The sequence below is a fragment of the Homalodisca vitripennis genome, chromosome 3 (assembly GCF_021130785.1).
Source record: "Homalodisca vitripennis isolate AUS2020 chromosome 3, UT_GWSS_2.1, whole genome shotgun sequence".
Lineage (NCBI taxonomy): Eukaryota > Metazoa > Arthropoda > Insecta > Hemiptera > Cicadellidae > Homalodisca > Homalodisca vitripennis.
The window spans coordinates 207310282-207333338 of NC_060209.1; the positions used below are offsets into that span (position 1 = coordinate 207310282).

At 34.4% G+C, this 23057-nt stretch overlaps 1 long non-coding RNA gene across 1 annotated transcript; it reads left to right on the forward strand.

Moving 5' to 3' along the window:
- The first annotated feature begins 5221 nt into the window (after positions 1-5221).
- LOC124358068 lies at positions 5222-10056 on the forward strand. The gene is made up of 2 exons (XR_006922038.1): positions 5222-5432; positions 7583-10056. It is a non-coding gene; the product is annotated as an uncharacterized LOC124358068 (long non-coding RNA).
- The last annotated feature ends 13001 nt before the right edge of the window (positions 10057-23057 follow it).

The window sequence follows — 23057 nt, forward strand, 5'->3', positions numbered from 1 at the left end:
AGGGGAGAGTAACATTTAGCTCGTTCCTGTGTAATTCAAATAGGAAAACGGTAACTTACTTAGATACCACTAGAAAGTGTTGTTAGGCCGATTGACTTATGTTTTACCACACGTACTTTGTAGTGTGTAACAAGTACAAAACTGTAACTGTTTTACAATTAAATAAACACTTTATATGTAGTTTTTCCATGGCCCAAATAACAATTATTCTATTTTGTAATGTTAAACGGCTATGTTAATTACTTTTCTACGCAGTAATCATCCCACACCTATATGGAAGCGTCATGGAAATCTTAAATGCAAACCTAGGCCAATGAGCACATAATTTTAAAGGTGTTTATTATTAGAAATGCGGCATCATAAGCTTTACTTATTACAAAAAGGCGACTTTTAGAATAACATCAATATAGAACCTATAAACGGCCGAAATGTTGTATAGAATAAACGTTTTGGGAATCACTCTGACAAAAACTTTGAGTATTGAATTTAGTTAAAGTAGTGAAAATATTTACATTCAGTTAATAAAACAATATTTGGGCGTTTCCAGACATTTCATATACCTGGTTTTTTCAACAATCACATTCACACAAGCTCGATTTTCATTTTCCTTTCTAGAACGGTTAGAAGTCGATTTATCTTATTCACAAAAGCATTATCACTCAAGTACAAAAAAAGCTGACGTAAAGGTACTTTATTTTGGTACCAAAATGCCAATTTTTCACTTTTACAAAGAGTGGTCACTAAATTACTCATTGCTTACATTCAGATTACAGTCTGAAAAGTCGATGCTATTAAAGGAAGTAGTAGTTTTATTTTAACTTAATTAATATGTTACGTATTATGTACTTCTTTAACTGATTAACTTTTGTTCGTAAATCAAATATGCAAAAATAAAACTCCTACAATAATATTTAATATGATTTAACAATTTTTATTGATAAACTTGAATGTTATTCTTTTTATGAAAAACTTAAAATAATTTCAGTTAGTCACTTAATAAAGAATTGACTTTATGTTTTGTTGTTAAATAAATCTACGGGATAAACAGATAAGAAGAAAGGACGATGCAGTGGCCAGCGCTCGACTCCTTATCAGTTAAAAAAAAACTTGTTTAACTACTTTAATCCTTATCTACTCTTAATCCAAACCTTGTTGAGCCTCTACACTACAATATTACATTTAAGTCTTTCCATTCTAAAGATTTTACTGCACGTTAACTTTAAACGATTATATCAGAATAACAGTGATTTGTGCATTATAAGAAATAATGTAAAAATTGTGTATGTGATAAATAAAACTTGTATAATATTACAGCCTAATCCACATAGGTTTTGCCGAAGGTAATTGTTATTTTAAGGCGCGTTTATTATGTTTTCAATATCTCAGTTGTCTCTGAAATTTGTTAGACATATTTTACAAACGATTTCCTTTATTTGATTTAAGAGGGTTCCAATTTGTTTGTTTGTTATAAAATAATATAATCGTCCTGATATACATTCGGGACACCTTAGCTGATTCACCATTCACACATAATAAAATGTATGTGTAATATGTGTTCTACAAATGAATATCAGCTCAAATATTTATGTTTATAGTTTTTATGCTGAACTAACCGAATAAAACAGAACGATTTATTATTGGTTGTTAGCATTACATCGCCATAACCTTGATAACTATAACGAGCTCTACAATTCATGGTAATTTCGCCAGCAGGTAAATCACAAACAAGTGATCGACCATCTACCGAGAATAATTATCGTTTGAAGTGCGGTGTGCGGCATACTTCTTTGATCGACTAGTCCTTTAAAATGGTGTGCATATCAAACTATGCTTACATTAAAATATTTTACTGACTCCTCGTGGACCGTTCCCATAGAAGAATAGCAGGACACTGAACGCATCTTAAAGTAGGTGTTAATGTACAGTAATCATATATGAAGTTTTGTAGATTAATCTGATACGTCTACATTAAAATTAAGCCATTCTTGAACTTGCACATAAAAACAGTATTGAAACTTTCGAGCGCCGCCATTTTGTTTAGAATTAACCTTTTGAGGTCTAATTTACAGTATGAAGTTATACTAATTAAGGCCTTTAAAATGGTATGCAAATTGACCTACGCTTAAGATTTTCTACCGACTCTTTACGGGCCATCTCCCTGAGGTGGTGAAGAGCTATTAATAGCACCAAAAAGCTTACTTTTATGCCCTATTTAAATGTAGAAAGTCTTGTGTTTGTACGTTTACGAGTACATACGATATTAGACCGTTTCAAGACTTTTCAGCACCCGTGTATATAATTTCTATTTACGTACATAGAATAATTCCCGCAAAGTCGTTTTAATACTGTATCAGTACGCATGCGTCCAGCGAAATAATAGACGTGAAATATTACAATTCATTAACCCATTCAAGTCTTAGAAAATCATGTTCGTTTTGTCTCAAACAACAGTACGACGTGCGTGAGTTATATTCTGTTCTACTTTCAAGGATTTGTAAAATATGTATAATACACAATATACACAGTTACAAGTTGTAATTGAACGAGTTTATAACAGCAGTTTGAAGCCTCTGAAACATTTTTACGCCCCATAATGTCTTTGGTTTCGTTTTAAATGGTAAACGGACTGTAGGTCCACGTCCTAAAACTGTCGGGTTAATTTCTTACCTGCTTCTGAAGGGGTGGACAGTGGGTCCCAGGCCGGGACCGTGGACCCACTGTCCGACTCACGGGTTTCTTTTGACGAGGGGTTGACAAGGGATCGCCGTACTCACTCTACTGCCCTTGAACGGATGTTTCGAGATCTATATATCTGCTAAATATTATTCAGCAGACTACTACCTTTTTACTAGTTTTTTCTGACTCGCTACATAAGAAAACCACCTACAGAAAGATTGAAACAAAAAGCTAATTGCATAAATGAAAGTCGGGTTTATTTTCTTAAGTGTATTGTTAAGTAATACACCATTTATAACTTAGGAATTGCTGTAACGATTATAATGGTCTTTGCTTTGTGGATTCGTTTTCATCCCGCTATCAAAACAACTATTAAAGTATCGTAAAATACACGGAAAAATCAGGTAATTAGAACAAGAATTTTATATAATACGAGTGTCTGTTAACTTTAGTTAACAGTTTTGTTGAACTGTTTTGTTTAAACATTATTTTGTGATAGCACAATCATATGTGTAATTACTTTACTACTATTTTCAATTTATTTATATTTGGCGTTGAAAGCATAGAATTAGCTTGGTAGTAACCATTACTTATTTAACCATTTCTGCAACCACTGTTGAACACATAGTAAGAAAAATATTCAGATAAGAAAATTAAAAGTATTGGTAAAAATCTACTTTTAATTGTACACTGTAGCAAATATTGAGTATGCAGTGTTTTGGTGAGTACAGTACCGTAAAGTTAATATCGAAGAAGCATTTACTAGGTTTATAACTTTTACTAGGTTTAAAATTTACAGTTTAACTTAAAAAAGATGTATAATATTTACTGTAGGGCTATCATATAAATGTCTAGCGCTAAACAATAATAAAATACACAAAGATGCAATAAACTTAATTTTAATAACATTTCTGTTGAAACATATTACTTTATTGTTAATCGTCCTCTTTTTAAAATTTTACTATGGATATAAATACATATATGAGTAATACACGTTGTTTTAATTTATCACCTACCTGAACTTTGGGCAATAGTCCCACTTATTCAATTGGCATAAGTTATTATTTTCTTCAATAACAGTGTCCGTCGGTAAAGTAATTTTCTTCCAGAAATATATTAAATTTGTAAGACGAAACTTACATTTTAGGTTAATCTAGTGTTACTATTCAATTCAGCATTTATTTGTAAATTGTAATTAATCATGTGTTGGTAATTCAAAAATAAGAATTTTTAATATGAGATCATAATTAGTTTTCATAACCTTTTGTAAAATTGTCCATACTGCAAGCATGTTTTTAATAAACATAAAGTTCGTTGTTAGTACAAATAATCAACAAATTCCCCTAATTGAGTTATACCTCTTTTAAACGTTTAATTTTTAATATATCTTACCACCTGATATACATGTTAGTACTCGTATATACTCGCACTCTTTTATGTAAGCTAATATGTCTCTGTAGACAGTTTCATTTAATTTTTGGTTTATAGGCCAAGGGCCACTATTTAAGGTAATACAATATTTTGTCTATGTATATGTACCTATTTAAAGTAATTTCATACAATTATAGATGTGATATCTTAAATATTATCTAAAATGTTGTTTTAATTAATAACAGTAATAATAAAACAATCAACTATCCATTTCAATTAACGTGTACTATGAGTGACGTGTCTACTCGCATATACAGTATTATACTAACGATGGGCCAAGATAAGGAATAATTAATACGAACTTACTGCAGATGTTTATCATTCATTAGGATATTGCCGAATTACACAGATAGTGATGTGTGGAATTTGTTCAAATATAATCCCAATTAGCAATCCACTTCAAGCAATCCATAGGTACCTTGAGTTTTTGATTTGAGTAAACTATTGTTTATATTTACTGCCTAAGCAGTACGCTATGCGTGTGTAGTGGAAGTATCACTGATATTCTTCCACAGAATGAAGAATGAGCGCAGGTAGAAAATTTATTGCACGGCCAGGTCAGTTTTGAAAAGTAGGACTAACTGTCCTACCCTGCAGAAAAGTGACGTCAGCCACCCTCGTCAAAACTAGGCGTGGACCTACAGTCCTAGAATCGTTTTAAATATATTCCATCCGCTTCCAAAAGGGGTTGTTAGACACAACAAAAAATGAGTAAGGGCATAAGAATGGTTGACGTTGAGGTTTCTTACACATGTAACTCGATTCACAACAGCTGATCGATCTTTAGTAGCCTATATGAAGTGAAATTGAGATCACATGACCCAGACACAATTAAGCAAGTTTGCGCACTCATAAATCGATGAAAATATCATAAACCTTAATTTCTTCAACATGATTTTGTTGATTACGAGCGTAAAATAAAAAATAAATTTTGCAATTATTTCTGATAGACAATCTTAAAATCTTGAAGAAATTGTGCTTATCTTCCTTATCGTAATGCTGTAGATAAAAGTCTCCTATCTCTGTAGGTGTACCGCTGCTTGCTTCGACTTGTCGACTATTTTCGTACAGACAATGTTGAAATCTTGAAGAAATTGTGCTTATCTTCCTTATCGTAATGCTCTAGATAAAAGTCCCTTATCTCTGCAGGTGCACTGCAACTGCTTGCTTCGACTTGTCGACTATTTCCGTACAGACTTGCAGATTGTTCTGCTGCATTGTGGGTAGTTCCTCAGACTCCAAAGCATTTGTAGTCGCAACTCTGAGGAGCTTACATCTAATTGATCTTTCAGCCGCTTCTCTTAAAAAAGCTGATGTCGAGAAAAGTGAGTAAAATATTTCTCATTTATTTGCAGTTATTAGGTTGAAAGTATTAATAACAAACATATATTTCTCAATTTTGCTGTAGTAAATTAGATCTATTCTTTATTTATGATTATTCATGCCTGAACTTGTAATATATTCACTGAAATAAATTATTTAAATCCCGCCAAATGCCATAATTATTACAATCAGAATAAAATGCAAGAACTGCTTAAAAATTATTATTATATATAGATATGGCAATCTCAGATTATTTCATATTCATTATAAGTACTTATGTTGTATTTTTGTTATGCTATATGTTATATTTTTGGGGAAAGAATTACAGAGAATGTTTGTTTGTAGTGGATAATTTGGTACTGGATAAAAATGTTGTTTCACGAATCAGGTGAAGAAAGTTGCTAAAAAAGTCCAGATTTTTATAAGTTAGTTTTTAAAAATTACTAAAAGATTGCTTTCAAAATCAAAATATAGAAACTATTACAAAGACTATCCTAAAAATATTAAGTAAAATAGTAAATTTATTTAGGTCTTGTGTATGCATTATAAAAAAGTCTAATTGTTGTAGTTCATGTTTACGGTATTTTAAGCTGTTTAAGTGTAGCTTACAAACCTAGGTTTGTGCATTTGATTCATTTTTGTAAACTTCAGGACAAAATTATAAAAAAATACAGATTAAATCCAGCCTTTTACCTTTAGCTTCTTGCTTTTTTTTAATCAGCTGGAAATTTTCCAAATATTGTAATTTTAATTTGCGAAAGTAATTGCATTGTTAACACCTATTTGTTGTGTTACAACAATTAAAATGGATTTACTGATTTGTAATTATGAAACAATAGGCTTCAATGTATATGATATAAATTAATTTTCTGTAATAAAATGAAATTTTATTACGATAGCAATGTTGGCAAGAATTTTAGATTGAAAAATAATATAAATAGAAATTGTATGGCACTGATAAAACGTTTCAATACAAATATCTTCTTTATAATATATTGCAATACGGTAATATATAAATAAAATAAAAAGACTCTTCATCCAGAATCAAATTTTACTGACAGTTTAAAAAATTTCAGACGATTTAATGTTGAATTACACAAAACTAAAATAATATCTGTTATTTATACGTACGATGAAGACTTTTGATTGATTTTGTGGTTGCTAAGAAACTTAAGATTTAAGCCTCATAAATCTGTGGGATTTTTACGAATTTTAAGCCAACTCTTCTTTTAGATTAGACTTACAATTCTTATTTCATAACTCAATTATACGTAACAAATGAAAAATAATTTGTATATTAATTGTAAAAATTCAAGAATGCTATGCATAGATAATATGTGCATTTATACACAAATAAAAAAGAAAGAAAGAAACTTTATTTCTCACAAATAAAAATGACAGATACAATTAAAAGAAAGGAAAAATAATAAAAAAATAAAATAAAAAAAGAATAATTCTATAAAAGGGGTTTTTTCTGGGTCTTCATATCTAAAAACCTTTCTTTACTCAGTTTAAAATATTATATACATAAAAGTTAAAATTGAAATAGTATTTCCTATTCTCTTACTTATAATCTTTGTTTATCTCAATGCAGGAAATGTTGGGTTTTTAATGACTCTGTAGTAGTTTTATAATTTTTTTGAAAGGACGATATTTTTAGGAGGTATTTCTACTGTGGATTATTTTGTTATAGGGAACATATTTTTGTTGGAGGAAGATGTTTTGAAGTAAGAGTGGTATTTTTTCACTAATTGTGTTACTACAACTCAAGCGTTTTAAATGAATGTAGTAAAAATTATTTAAAAAAATAATACTATTTATTTTGTATAAAAATCTATGCACTATGACCATTTTTACTTTTAGAAGAGCTTTTAATACTACTATGTATTGTACACCAATGCAAAAATACATATATTAGTGAGACACAGAATTTGAACATAGTAGAATTAATTATGTGTCTACGAATAATATAATAAATTTTGAAAGTTATTTAAAGTTACCTAACTCCAAGAATACTTAGAAATAAACTAATTCAACAATCTTGTAAAAGAAATATAAAATATAAGCTAATCTGTACACTACAGTATACACAATATTTGAAGGAAATCATTATTATATACTCAACATTATCTGAATTATTTGATTGTTACAGGATGCCGAGATGATGTCGAGAAACTATGGATTTGTTCAAGTTTAGAATTTAGGAGATCAACCCTAGAGTGATACGAAATTTAAGCCATAACATGAAATTCACGAGTGGCGACATGGGTTTATATAGGCAGCATGAATGCCAAAGTATATTTTTGAAGCTTTCAGGGTTTTGAGCCCATTTACTTTGGGTGGTCTAACACTGACACGCCCAAAGACTGCAGCATAACAATATGGTGTTGCATAACAATAACCATTTAAAATAATTTTATTAACTCTCTTTCTTTATACAAATTTTGTAATAGATTTAAAAGTAACTTCATGTAGATCTATTGATTAGAAATTTGAACAAATTGTAACATAAATTGTAATTTTGGAATGTCATACTGATCTGATACAATTATATCTAGGAATAAAATGGTTGGTTAATTGTAAACAATTCATATTTTACTAGCAAAATGAGTGTAATTAGAGATTGTGTTGTGAAATAATCTCAGTACTCAAAAATGATGTTTGAGATCATTTTACATCGTTAACGAAGTAGATGTCACATGGGAATGTCATACTGATCCGATTGATTTGTAACTAGGAAATACAATGGTTGGTTAATTGTAAACAATTCATATTTTACTAGCAAAAAGAGTGTAATTAGAGATTGTGTTATGAAATAATCTCAATACTCAAAAATGATGTTTTAGATCATTGGACATCACTCAATGAAGTAGATGTCACATGGGAATGTCATACTGATCCGATTGATTTGTAACTAGGAAATACAATGGTTGGTTAATTGCAAACAATTCATTTTTACTAGCAAAATGAGTGTAATTAGAGATTGTGTTATGAAATAATCTCAGTACTCAAAAATTGTTTTAGATCATTGGACATCACTCAATGAAGTAGATGTCACATGGGAATGTCATACTGATCTGATTGATTTGTAACTAGGAAATAAATCGGTTGGTTAATTGTAAACAATTCATTTTTATTATCAAAATGAGTGTAATTAGAGATTGTGTTATGAAATAATCTCAGTACTCAAAAATGATGTTTTAGATCATTGGACATCACTCAATGAAGTAGATGTCACATGGGAATGTCATACTGATCTGATTGATTTGTTACTAGGAAATAAAACGGTTGGTTAATTGTAAACAATTCATTTTTACTAGCAAAATGAGTGTAATTAGAGATTGTGTTATGAAATAATCTCAGTACTCAAAAATTGTTTTAGATCATTATACATCACTCAATGAAGTAGATGTCACATGGGAATGTCATACTGATCTGATTGATTTGTTACTAGGAAATAAAACGGTTGGTTAATTGTAAACAATTCATTTTTACTAGCAAAATGAGTGTAATTAGAGATTGTGTTGTGAAATAATCTCAGTACTCAAAAATGATTTTAGATCATTGGACATCACTCAATGAAGTAGATGTCACATGGGAATGTCATACTGATCTGATTGATTTGTAACTAGGAAATAAATCGGTTGGTTAATTGTAAACAATTCATTTTTATTATCAAAATGAGTGTAATTAGAGATTGTGTTATGAAATAATCTCAGTACTCAAAAATTGTTTTAGATCATTGGACATCACTCAATGAAGTAGATGTCACATGGGAATGTCATACTGATCTGATTGATTTGTTACTAGGAAATAAAACGGTTGGTTAATTGTAAACAATTCATTTTTACTAGCAAAATGAGTGTAATTAGAGATTGTGTTATGAAATAATCTCAGTACTCAAAAATTGATGTTTTAGATCATTGGACATCACTCAATGAAGTAGATGTCACATGGGAATGTCATACTGATCCGATTGATTTGTAACTAGGAAATACAATGGTTGGTTAATTGTAAACAATTCATTTTTACTAGCAAAATGAGTGTAATTAGAGATTGTGTTATGAAATAATCTCAATACTCAAAAATGATGTTTTAGATCATTGGACATCACTCAATGAAGTAGATGTCACATGGGAATGTCATACTGATCTGATTGATTTGTAACTAGGAAATACAATGGTTGGTTAATTGTAAACAATTCATTTTTACTAGCAAAATGAGTGTAATTAGAGATTGTGTTGTGAAATAATCTCAGTACTCAAAAATTGTTTTAGATCATTGGACATCACTCAATGAAGTAGATGTCACATGGGAATGTCATACTGATCTGATTGATTTGTTACTAGGAAATAAAACGGTTGGTTAATTGTAAACAATTCATTTTTACTAGCAAAATGAGTGTAATTAGAGATTGTGTTGTGAAATAATCTCAGTACTCAAAAATTGTTTTAGATCATTGGACATCACTCAATGAAGTAGATGTCACATGGGAATGTCATACTGATCTGATTGATTTGTTACTAGGAAATAAAACGGTTGGTTAATTGTAAACAATTCATTTTTACTAGCAAAATGAGTGTAATTAGAGATTGTGTTGTGAAATAATCTCAGTACTCAAAAATTGTTTTAGATCATTGGACATCACTCAATGAAGTAGATGTCACATGGGAAATGTCATACTGATCTGATTGATTTGTTACTAGGAAATAAAACGGTTGGTTAATTGTAAACAATTCATTTTTACTAGCAAAATGAGTGTAATTAGAGATTGTGTTGTGAAATAATCTCAGTACTCAAAAATTGTTTTAGATCATTATACATCACTCAATGAAGTAGATGTCACATGGAAATGTCATACTGATCTGATTGATTTGTTACTAGGAAATAAAACGGTTGGTTAATTGTAAACAATTCATATTTTACTAGCAAAATGAGTGTAATTTGAGATTGTGTTATGAAATAATCTCAGTACTCAAAAATTGTTTTAGATCATTGGACATCACTCAATGAAGTAGATGTCACATGGGAATGTCATACTGATCTGATTGATTTGTTACTAGGAAATAAAACGGTTGGTTAATTGTAAACAATTCATATTTTCTAGCAAAATGAGTGTAATTAGAGATTGTGTTATGAAATAAATTCAATACTCAAGAATGGGGTTTTAGATCATTGGACACCACTTGATGAAGTAGATGTCACATTGGAGTGTAATATGATTTATTTCTAAGAGAGAAAATAGTTACTTTGTAGAATACAATGAATTTTGTATTAGCAACATTAATAGAGATTTTGTTATTCAATAAACTCAGTACTCAAGAATAATCTTAAGATACTGTTGACTTCTCTTAATGCAGTAGATGTCACACAGACATAACTCATACTGATCTAATATTAAACAGCAAATGTTTGGTAAGATTAAGAGTCTAAATATAGATTGTTGTACAGTGTCCATAATGTATCACACTTCACCAGTTGATTTTTTAGATCAAATAAGTAAGAATTCACAGTACGTATGGTCTTTTCTTCCTTAGTTTACTATCTGTCTTTTTGTTTGTTTCATTCAGGGAAATATATCTTTAACTTGAGTTAAGATGGGAAATTCAAACTTTGCTATACGTTATCCTTATTTATTATTATCTGTTTCTTTTTTGAAAATGTCAGGAAAGTATCATCATTGGTCTTAAAATGGTATTTATGCAAATTGTTCAAACTGCACTAACTCAAAAACAAGAGATTTTATGACAAATGTATATGAGTAGGAATACATGGAATAATTTTTAATAAATATTCTAATAACAATTTGATTTTCATTCAAAAAATAATAACAGAGTAGCAAATATTTGACTGAGGTCCATCCCTTACTTAAAGACATTAATTAATGTTGTTTAACTCGTGATTAACCATCAGCTGCTTGTTGCATATAACAGTTGAAATTACTTGCTCATTGTTGTCTACTCTGCTCGTCTTGTCATCAGTCTTTTTTATACATTACATATTGTTTTGTTAAATTGTTCCTTTAAATTTTGTTTTATTTGTATATATATTGCAACCAAATACCACTCACAAATATAGTAAAATTAAGTCAGTTTACACAGTTTTAATATTGTATGTTTTAATTATAAGTAATTAAACGAAGTTTCCTAAATAAACTCTACAACTTTGAGCTGGTAATTCTAGTTATTAAATGAAATTAATGTAATTAATTACAGTTTAATTTATTCTAATTAGAAAAATTTAGGAAATCAACTGAGGTAGATTTGTAAATGTAGAGTCTCAATATGGTTTTGTGAATTTTATGTAATATAAAGCAAGTCCCGAGCACAAATCACAAGTACGACTTGCATTCTCTGCAGTGACAACGCCTGGACTAGACTCCAAGAAGCTTTTGCGTATGTTTGAACCCTTTTCCTTCCCTTCCTTTCTTCTTTCTGTTCTCTTTTTTTATACTTACTAAAACCTTCCCCACCTGACGAAGAGGATAGATTCCAATCCTCGAAACGTTGTGTTATACCTTTTGAAACCATAACGATGGCAAATGTCTGAAATCCTGTTATCCTGTCACACAGCATATGTAATTTCTCAATGTTATTCAATACTCGCAAATAAGTGCGTAAATGTCAAACCCAAATATTTTCAAATAGTATACGTGTAAAGTATTGTACTTGGTTTCCATATATTGTGTTTGTACAATAGCCACAATTTACATTACTGCAATGCTAGTGGAAATAAATATAAAAAAATAATTCCTATACATCAATACAACCGAGAAAAAAAAACAGTAATTCTGATTGTGACAGAAACAGTTGAAAATGAAAACCCCAGATTTTTCCTGCCCTATTTTGTTGTATTTTCTCTGCAAAGCGTATAGAAAGAACTTATGTGTTTCACGATAAACTTGTGCCCTAGAAACGGTTGTCAATAATCTAAAACTCTACAGCGATATTGTTACGTATAAAACTCATCTCGTGATATTTTAAACTAAGGACCTAAAATGACTAAAATGATCCTAAAATTGCATTTACTTTAGTAGCACGATAGCGTGAATAGTGACCTACTGAAAGGCCTTTCACTGAACCATGTTTCCACAAGACACTGTGGGCCGTGCCATTAAACACACATTAGCCATATCAGCTTCAACTTTTGTACTGAACTCAATTCTCTCATCGATCTGGATTGAAACAACCCACTCCGAGACCTCCCCTTGCGAAACATCATTTCTTGTAATTGTAACCAACCCTTTTAGAAACTACTGTGATAGTTGTTAAGTACAAATTAACATTCCTTCAAAGTACTTTATTTCATGGAAAAAAACTATTGCACTAACAGAAGAGTTAACTATATCACGCAGTCGAATTATTTCGGATCTTTAGATGTTTAAATTATGTCACCAACACAATATGTCTTTTATATTTTATTTAAATTTTCAATTTACTTTCATGAAGCAAGGTGTCAATTGTAAGGTTTATTATTCTTATTCGTACAGAGTCAAGAAAATAAATTGCAACATAGACTTTTTTAATATTTCATAGAACTCCTGGAGTAAATTGCACCCTTTCAATTCTAGCACTACGATTTCTGTACTCAGAAAATGGTATAGAAAATCTTCATTTTACATGCTTAATCCTTTAAAACTTACAATACTCAAGGATGTCTTATTTTACCAAACAAAGTAACTTAACCTGGGTACCAACGACACAAATGTGAGTTCCGAACCACCAACAATGGCCGGGTATGCGGGCTGCTTGCAAGGACAGGATCGCTCAGCGGTCACCCATTCAAGCAGTAACCACGCTCAAAGTTGCCAGATTTGGTTATCTTGCGATAACTTGTCATCCGCTACATTGCGTCATTTGACGTGGCACTCGATTACGACTGAAATTATTTTTCTGTTTCGTTGTCTGTTTTTGGTCATTGCAGATAGAGAGATTTTCAAATTAGTTAGGTTAAATTATTTTTTATCTCACCAAAGTTACACTCAGATAATTTTAACTACCAAATAAATAATTCAAGATCTTGATACTACTTATGAAATATGACCGACCACAGTAAAATGGTAATCCAATCAACACGTTCTCTCAATTCAAAACGTTTTATTAATTTACCCGCATTTCTTTACTAGTTTTACAATTATTTACTATTGACTATTGGTGAAGATGAACAGAAGAATGCTTTCCCAAAATATTTTTAAAATTCTGTTTTTGTTCTCTGAGGACAAGAAGCTTAGAAAATAGCACCTAGTCATATAAGGACCTTTGTGCTGCTTCCGGAGTGACAGGATATTCTGGATGGGTAATGTTTGGTGTAGGGGCCGCTTCCTGTCGAGATTCACAAGGAAAATTTAGGGCACTAATCTCAAGTCATGTCCCCTCGGAAAACAGAGGAAGCCAGCTCTTTACCAGCCTACCCAGTCAAAGCAGGCAGGGATGACACTCTGACTCTTGAGCTCTACAACCGGTTCGGCCCAGTCAGCCTTTTCTACGTTAACGCCGTCATATATACTCCATCAGCAAAGTTTTAAAACAATTTAGCATTTAAAGAGTAGTAGTGTACTGCAAATACGAATGATAACAATATTAATTATATTTTACTACATCTCGCATCAATGACAAACTCAAACAAACCCGTATGTTATATTAACAGTGATATAGGGTATATTTCAATCATGCTTGATGATCCAAACAATTATATGCGCACATAACGTAACCAATTATTGTGTTGTCTTGATATTTGAAAACAGAATATTTACAAATATGAAGAAAAACAAAGGGAACGAGCATTATAAGTGGGGTATTACTCAATAGGCAATTCCTTCCATATAATTTTCATGATGGAGAAATAAACTTTATAACTACGAGACGTATAATTTTAGTTAACCAAACATACCTCCAAGTAGGTTAAAGAATATGACCTGTTCTGGGGTAAAAAATTGGAGTAAATATTGGAACTTCCCAGTGGCATGTCGTGAAATTGCTATCTCCTTCCAGGAGATTTCTTACATTGCTGAGTCGTGATAACTTTTATATGCTGGATTGTATAAATATTCGTAAAGGCGCACTGTTTCAATAAGTATTTCGTCTGAATACACGCAATTAGCCATTTTCACAAAACGCCTAGTGCAATGATCTGAACTGTTGTAGGTTCTTTCGGAGAGTGGCAAAAATCTCTGGGCAGGTAAAGGAAACCATGTAGAAGGGGTATCTCCCCAACCCACCATACCATCACTACCCTTCCGGCCTTCCTCGAGATGTCGAAATGCATGCAATCAAATGGACACCCGCCCACTGCGACTGAAATCCGGGCCGGACCGGGCTGGTCCGGTCGCAGTGGGCGCCCTGCTTTAGGGAACGAACCCCACCAACTCCAACGGTCATCTCCCACAGTGGACTGAAAATAGTTTATTAAACCACAGTTCATTTAAATTTCAAGTTAAAATTCAATTGGCATGTGGTGGTATATTGTCATGCACCTGATCCTCAAGGACCTTTTGCGCAACCCGGAAGTATACCATGGGGCCAAACAGTTTATGATTCAGCAGTGCAACCAACCGCCGAAAACAACCGGTCAGGTCCTTCTGAGGAAATACAACTTTTGTCCAGACTACAAAAATGGCGTAGCGCTTCCTTGCTATTGCGGGACAGTCAAATAGCAGGTGTCTAGCAGTTTCCTCCTGTCTGTCACACATTATACAGATAAATAAAAAAAACAATAAAATAAAAATAACCTTCAAACAAAAGATTATACAGATAATTAAATTTCGAAAAATAAAGCAAAAATAAAAAATACCAAAGCATTTGCAATTAAAACCAAGAAGTTACAGATCAATAACAAATCGATAACTAATAATTACAAACAATAACAATTAATTAACAAACTTAATATTAAATACAATAACAGTCAACAACAATATATATTTGAACAGAAAAACAACAAAAAACAAGTAAAACTGATAATAACATAACAGGTTGACAGCAATAATAAGAGAGTATAATGAGATGCAATATTACTAAATTAGGGGAAAACGGGGTAATGGGGGCACCTAAGGGAGAAATTCAATAAAAAAATAGAAAATGTGCGAATTATTTTTTAGAAGTCAGCCAGTGGACGTATAATGTTATTAGTTATGTCATATGATAGTTGAAATACGTTACGATAAAAGTAAACTATATTACAATGTAAAAAGTAAAAAATGTGCTTTGCCCCGTTTTCCCCCACCTTTGGGGACAATTGTGGTCAAGTATTTCCTAATTGTAAAACAAATGGGAAAATACACAAATAACGTTTTACTAAAGACAAACTTTTATTAAGCACAATAAACAATAAAGTTGATTGAATTTAAGAAAAATATGACATTTTTCAACAAACATTTCTCACAAATATAATCGTTTGGAGTGTCGAAGCCGCTGCAGAGTGCATGCACCCAAATTCCACAAGAAGTGCATCTGTACCATTCCTCTTTGTCTTTTCCATATTCTCCACATATGAAACAGGTTTCTTCGTCTTCTCCGGACAGCTCATCGAATTCGTCATCGTCACATATGAGATTTTCGTCAACATTTTCTTCCTCTTCTTCACTTTCTGTAAAAATATTTAGATTTTGTCTAGCTTTCTTTCCTTTGTTTAATTTTTTTTTAGTTTTCTTATCTTTGTGGGTCAAATTATTTTTATTTGAATTCTCAATTCTTCGTTTCCGTTGAACTCTTTTTCCCGTTCTTTTCTCTTCTTTTATCTTCATCCTCTCTAATAATAGATTCTTTTGTGGGTTAGAGGTCAATACTTCTGGATGTTGTTTTTTTAGCCCTTTTTTTCGTGTCCCTACAGGCATTTTCTTTGGCAGTGGTATCAAATTTTCCAGTGTCAGATCCTGCCTCAAGGCATCATTTCCTTGTCGAGATGTGGACGGTCTGCACAAAGACTGGTCGTTGTCAAGTGAACCATTATGTGCTTTACCAGCATCGGGAGTATTTTGCGGTGAGTAAATTGGAGATTCGATAACTTCATCATTTTCCACGACAATCTCAGATACCTCAAGGCTACATAAGAGGGTATCTGCCGGGAGAAAATCGATGTCTGTGAAGACATCAGGATTAACTGGATGAATTCCAGTGTCTTTGAAACCGGCCACTGCATTCGTCATTGCCGCAACTTTACAATAGGCTTTATTGAAGAGCCCAGCTATTTCATATGGTGTTATCTTCAACAGGTTAGATGACCTCATGTACAAATCACATTCACGGCGGAATCCTGATTTAAGGGGTGAGTAGAAAGAGACATCGAGGGGCTGCATCCTGTGGGAGGTTTGTGGAGGGATAGACAACATGGTAATGCCGTTTTGTCTGCACAACTCCAGGGATTCCAAAGTCACATGGCTTGTATGGTTATCAAGTAGTAACAGAACTTTACGTTTTGTGCTTGCATTTGAGTGGTGAATGAAGTGTTTCAATCATTTGACAAACATTGTTTCGTTTGACCATCCATTATGTGTGTAATCATAAATTGTACATAGCGGACCATCTTTCAGAAGCTGTGGGGACATCCTTTTTCGAGGATAAATAAATGAAATTCCCTGCAGCATTTATTTAACAAATTACCGTGATGTTTTCCCCCTTTCCCAGCTGCTAACCGATCCTACCCTTTTTTCCTTGCGTTGACACTACTTTACCTGGGTCTTGAACCGTAGTCACACCTGTTTCATCCATATTATATATGTTATCAGGAGTGTATTTCTCTTTTGTCATTACATCTTCAAGATTATTGAAAAATGTTATGACATCTTCTCAGTCCTGTGATTCTATTAATACTCACAGCTTCTGGTTTGCGGACACGAAGAGGATTCCTTTTTATAAAGCCCTCAAACCAGTCTCTTCCAGAAAGTTTAGTACCGTACTTTTTGAAAAGTTATGGGGTAGATTCTTGGATTCAGCATATTCGTAAGCTATTCGCCGAATTTCCAAATGGAGATAATCCATGAAATAAATTATCTAACAGCTGGAGTCTAGCAGTCAATAATTTCTCGTCTTCAGTTGACAAGACTGTCCAACGACCAAGTTTAGGTTTTCCTACATTCTCCTTACATTTTCTTTTCCTCAATGTTTCAAATGGGATGTTAAACTGTTTACTGGCAGCTCTTACCGAGTTCCCTGCTTTGACAAAATTGAGAGCTTGTTTTAGATGATCCTCAGACCAACCAGCTCCCTCTAGTGGTTTTCCGTACATATGTTCTAGGCATATCTACCTGAAACAATAGAATAACCAAAAGCGTCTTGTATTTTTTAAATGTAATACTTAACGTTTAAGATAATGTGGGGTAATGAGGGTCAGGTAACCCCCATTCCCCCACGAGATTGACCACCATTACCCGCATTGTAAACAAATAATTTTCGACACATTTAGATAAACCTACTTGCCCTAATTAACATTAAAACCTCGCGAAAATGTTTAGAATAACATTATCTACGTACCAGAATATGTAATCTAAGGAAACATAATGGTGTTATGGTACTTACAGGCTGCTAAAGTTCATTCAAAATAATAAGAAAAGTGGCACAAACATTCACAAAGGCCTCACTCGGCTAATGATGGCGACTGAACTGCCGGCTCTCGTAGGTTAGTTCCCGAAGCTGATGACCAGAGGGCAGCACCATACACACCTCTGCACGGCTGTTGCTTTTTCTAATACTGATGAGACCCCCATTAGCCACTGACCCTCATTACCCCAGTCTCCCCTACCACCATCTATGAATCCATGAATAGACTTTATCTAGAGCAACAAAAGAGGTTTAATTTAAGACTTTTAAAGACGTAACCATAACACAAATCACCTTCCAAAGAACGTCACAGAATGTGTGGCCTTCTATAAACACTAAAGGCACAGTATCACTACTACACATAACAGTATACTATTGTGGTGAGCGATTTAGGAGGACTGGATGCACGATATTCCTGAAAGCGCGAAAATACGCTTTAATTGGTTCATTCGCAATTCCTGCTTTAGTTTATTTGAACTGTCTATTTTTAGACTTGTCTTTAGTTGGTTTTTTAATGTTGGAAAGTAAAGTAGTAATAGAAATGCCGTTGCATACTGTGAGAAGGAAGTCGGAGTAGTCAACGTAACTGCTCGTCCTGTGTGGTGTCGTCAGAGAGAAGACGCGGTACTTACACTACAGGGTCGAGGCCTGAGGAGAAACGCACGCAACGGCAGCTGCCGTTTGTGCTTTTACAACTGGTGCGATCTGCCGGAAGTCTCCAGAACACAAAAAGATCTTTTCTCCGAATGGTTCATCGCGGTTCATGAAATCTCGAAGCGGCAAATTTTGGCTCTTGAATATGTAACGATGAGGCCGTCGGGGCCTATTTAAAGACGCTGTTTTGTGCGGCCCTAATCAGTTCTGCGCGCTGGGACCCGTTGGTTATGTTCCACACGCCAGTTCTGTCACCGATCGAGCGGAAGCCGGAACATGCTGTGTGTTGTTGAATCACCAGGCATATTCCTGGCAGCGATGCCCGAGCTGGCGACGGCTAGTACAACCTGCCGACAGCTACGCACGTGCACCATTCCCCGAGAATGTCGATGAAGATGACCCTAGAAGATCAGCGATGGCCGGTGTTGTCGAGAATGGAACGAACATGTTGCAGAACGCGTCTCTGCTCTTGTGAGAACTTTGGTTCCCAATCCTCGACAATGGCACGCTATTGGTTCTTGTAGTAGCCCAACAGTTCCCGTCCCAGTTCAGTCGTTTCATCCTACACACCGGGGAGACCACACTTCACCAAAGATGATCCCTGTAGATGTAAACTGAGATCGATTTTAGTCAAGGACAGTTTGTATGCTCTTTCTGGGTCAAGAGGGTTTCTTTCTAGGGTGGTTCTCGCATAGGGTGTCGCGGAACGCGTCCCACAGAAGAGCTGTGGATGCAGCCCTGTTGAAGAGAAGCACAAAGAATGAACGCAGCCTTGTAGCAACCATAAACCCAGAGGCTTCGCGCAGTGCTTCGCGGTGCTCATCATCGTCCTCCACCAAACTGACGACAGACCTCCGGAAACGTGCGGCAGCCAGGATCACCTCGTGACAGGATGTCAGAGTAGCCGCGGCAAGTTGTCTGGATCATCTGAAAGTAGTTCAGCTGGCGGCGATTGGGCGTGATCCAAAAGAGTCTGCATACCTTCTTCCAGACTGACGAACGATGACGTAGTTTTTAACGTCTGGATAGGCATAAAATGATTCAGTGGTCTGTCGTTTAGGGTGCATAATGTAATTACAGTTTGGGGGTGCATAATGTAATTACAGTTTGGTATGGTACACTGTCAAATATGTTGATGTTGGAACTAGATCTAATTATCGCGTCTGTCAGATCACCGGGACGAAAACACACATGCTGCTGTTCCTCGAGATGAACGGGTAGACACTCGACCGTTGGTTCTGACTTGGGAACTGGAAAATCAATGCGACGCCAAATATGGTTACATATGCTGTACATTGTTCAAAACTTCAAAGTATTGTTGCGACTCGCAAAATTATTCAAGTTCGATATTTTCTTGAAGCTGTCCGCAAATATTTCTTTAAAAACCCACATTTGTGATGTATTTAGAGATTTATAATGAGTTATTAGAAATTTACTTTTTACTGCTGGTATCATTAACAGCAAGATTTACAAACACTTAAGCGGAATTGCTATATAGATTTAAAGTACATTTTAGTGAAGGGCAATGGTTTATATTGATAAATTTTATCTTATTCATTGAATTGTCATTTTGTTGTCACATATATGCTATTTTTAACTCGCTAACCATAAAACATAACATTTTTAAATCTGTTACATTGAAGAGAGCAATGTAGTACGTGGCCTTCTCCCATTATAACCACATTAGTTTGGAGCTAGTTAGTCAAAAATCACCGCTTAACTTTGCATATGCCGGGCTTTTAGATAATTTCAGTTAAGCGTCTTGTAAATTAAAATTCAGGAGAGAGATTAATTGTAAGCATTAATAAACAATAATATAACAAATTCGTTAATAAGTAATACAATTATCATTGATGTAGTTTTCAAATACCCTTGACACTATACTGAATACGGGATAGTTAAAAGAAGGTTAATTCAAAGTCAAAGTCATATTGTTTATTGCGAAAACGTGTTAACATGTATAGCAAACGTCTAGAAATTTAAATTAAAATAATTTTGTCATTTATACCACAATTTCAATTCTGAAATACAGTTTTTGCATTTTTTCAGTCTCATTCATACGCCAATCCTATCCATTTCCAACGTCGGGATCAGTTTTGTAAATGATCGGTATCTCTGTTGTGCGTCATAAATTCACTGACTTTATAAAATGCATTTGACGCTACAAAGAGTTAGAGGCGAATTTTTAACGCTGGGGCGTTGGGGAACTTTTGATGGAATCTGGCAATCTGTTGATTAAATGAACACCAGCCTGTGAGGGCAAGTGCTCTTAAGCAACCGTTTTGTGTCTTTCAGTTCGGTAGCTGTCTCTGCCTCAGGTCTCATACTCATGTATGTCTCGGCCCCTTATTAGGGCACATCTTGACTTACAGAACAGAATTGTTTGCAAAATGTAGAGACTCGGCAGAGCCAACAGTTGCAATTGTTTGAAAGCTTGTTTGCATGATTCTCTGACATTTATTTTTGCGATTATTCGAGTCGCTTTCTTTTGCAATTAAAACGCTTGTTTACTTTAGCAGCCTCACACCATATTTAAAAATTTCAACTTAAAATAAAGGTATTGGAGTAAAATAGAAAAAAGAGAAGAAGCCTAAATAATAACTGAAATTATATTAAGATCGAAAGACACCGCTAATGTTAATAGAAGGCCAAGAAAAATCTATTTATTTTGCATAAATACAAATATTTTTATTTTCATTAATTAAGAAAAAAGAGAAACTCTCCTCCTAAATACCTCACTCCACCTCAGGTCACGTGCCAGATTATCCAACGTGATCTGACGTTGGGATATAGTCGACACGAAGTGCCCCTATCCATCAGTGCGGTCTTCGGAGGTGCCTTTGGCGTTACCCCTCATTGCTGGCAAAAAATATCCTCGAGAATGTTTGGCACCTACCTTCTCCCTACTTGTTAATAGTTCCATAATAGTGTACTTTACAATTTGCCCACTACTAAATGTTGCTAGAGCATCATAGTCACCTAGATGAATGATTTTCATTCCTACAAACCCAGTTTTCGGAAGTCTTTCCCAGATCACGTTATTTATACTCTCATTTGAGTTTTGCGTCTTCCCATGTAGGTACTTACTCAGCAGTTCTTGTTCAGAGAGATTTAAAAAAATACCGTGTTTTATAAATCCCATTGTGGCAGAGAGAATAAGTTTCTGTGCTTACAGTATCCTACTTCATTCTATGCTACCACTACCTAGTATTTATATCAATCTCCATCCTCTTTTGTGCACAGACCATGCTGAGGGTTATCATCTGTTGATATCTTGTAAAAAAATAATACTCATATAGCCTTTCTCATACCCTCTACACTGTCAGAGTTTGCCCTAATAGTTTGACCATAGTTGGTCTGTAACTGGTGATAATAAACATTTCTGTCCACCAAAACTGTGCCATTGCCTACTGCGAGAAGGAAGTCAGAGTAGAAAACGGAACTGCTAGTCCTGTGAAGTGTCGTCAGATAGAAGACGCGGAACAGTCGCCACATACGCGAGGCCCGAAATGAAACGCACGCAACGGCAGCTGCCGTTCGAGCTTTTACAACAACTGGTGCAATCTGCCGGAAGTCTCCAGAACAGAAAAAGATCTTCCCTCCGAATGGTACATCACGGTTCATGAGATCTGGAAGCAAGAAGTTGAGGATCTCGAAGATGTAGCGGACCTTGAAGAAAGACGATAAGCTAAGCGGCTCTGATCGGTTCTAGGCGGTGGTAAACGTTGCTTATGTTTCCATACCCGTTACCAAGATCGAGCGGAAGGTGGAATACGCAATGAGCTGTCGAGCTACCCCGCATGTTTCCAACAGCGATGCCCGAACTGGCGACCTCATCGTACGTGTGCAAGTATGACATGAAGGAGGGAAGTTTTGCCATTTCCCCCGAAACCATTGAGGAAAATGACCTTAGAAGATTGCCAGCCGCCGGGGTTATCAACAAAGGAAGAATCCTATTGCAGAACGCATGTATGGTGAGATCTTTGGTACCCATTAATCGACAATGGTCCACTGTTGGTTCTATTCGTAGTACAACAGTTCTCTTCCCAACTCCGTCGTCGTGTTACCTTGCACATAGGGAAGGCCACAATCCACTAAAGATAATACCTGTCGACGAAGTCTGTGATAGATATCAATTAGGGAGAGTTTGCACTCTTTCGCAGGATCAAGAGGGTCTTTTCCAAGTGATCTTCGTAAAGGGTGCCACGGAAGACGTTGCAGGGGAGAAGAAAGAATGAACGATGTTTGGAGGCGACCCTAACCAGAGGTTTCTCGCTACTCATCTTCGTCTTCCACTAGGCCGAGTCGACAAAAACATCCCGGAACGTGCGGCAGCCAGGACCACCACACGTTTGAAGGTCAAAGTAGCAGCGGAAAGGTATCGACATCTGGAGCATCTGAGGGTAGTAGAGTTCTCCACGATTGAGTAATACCCAAAACAAT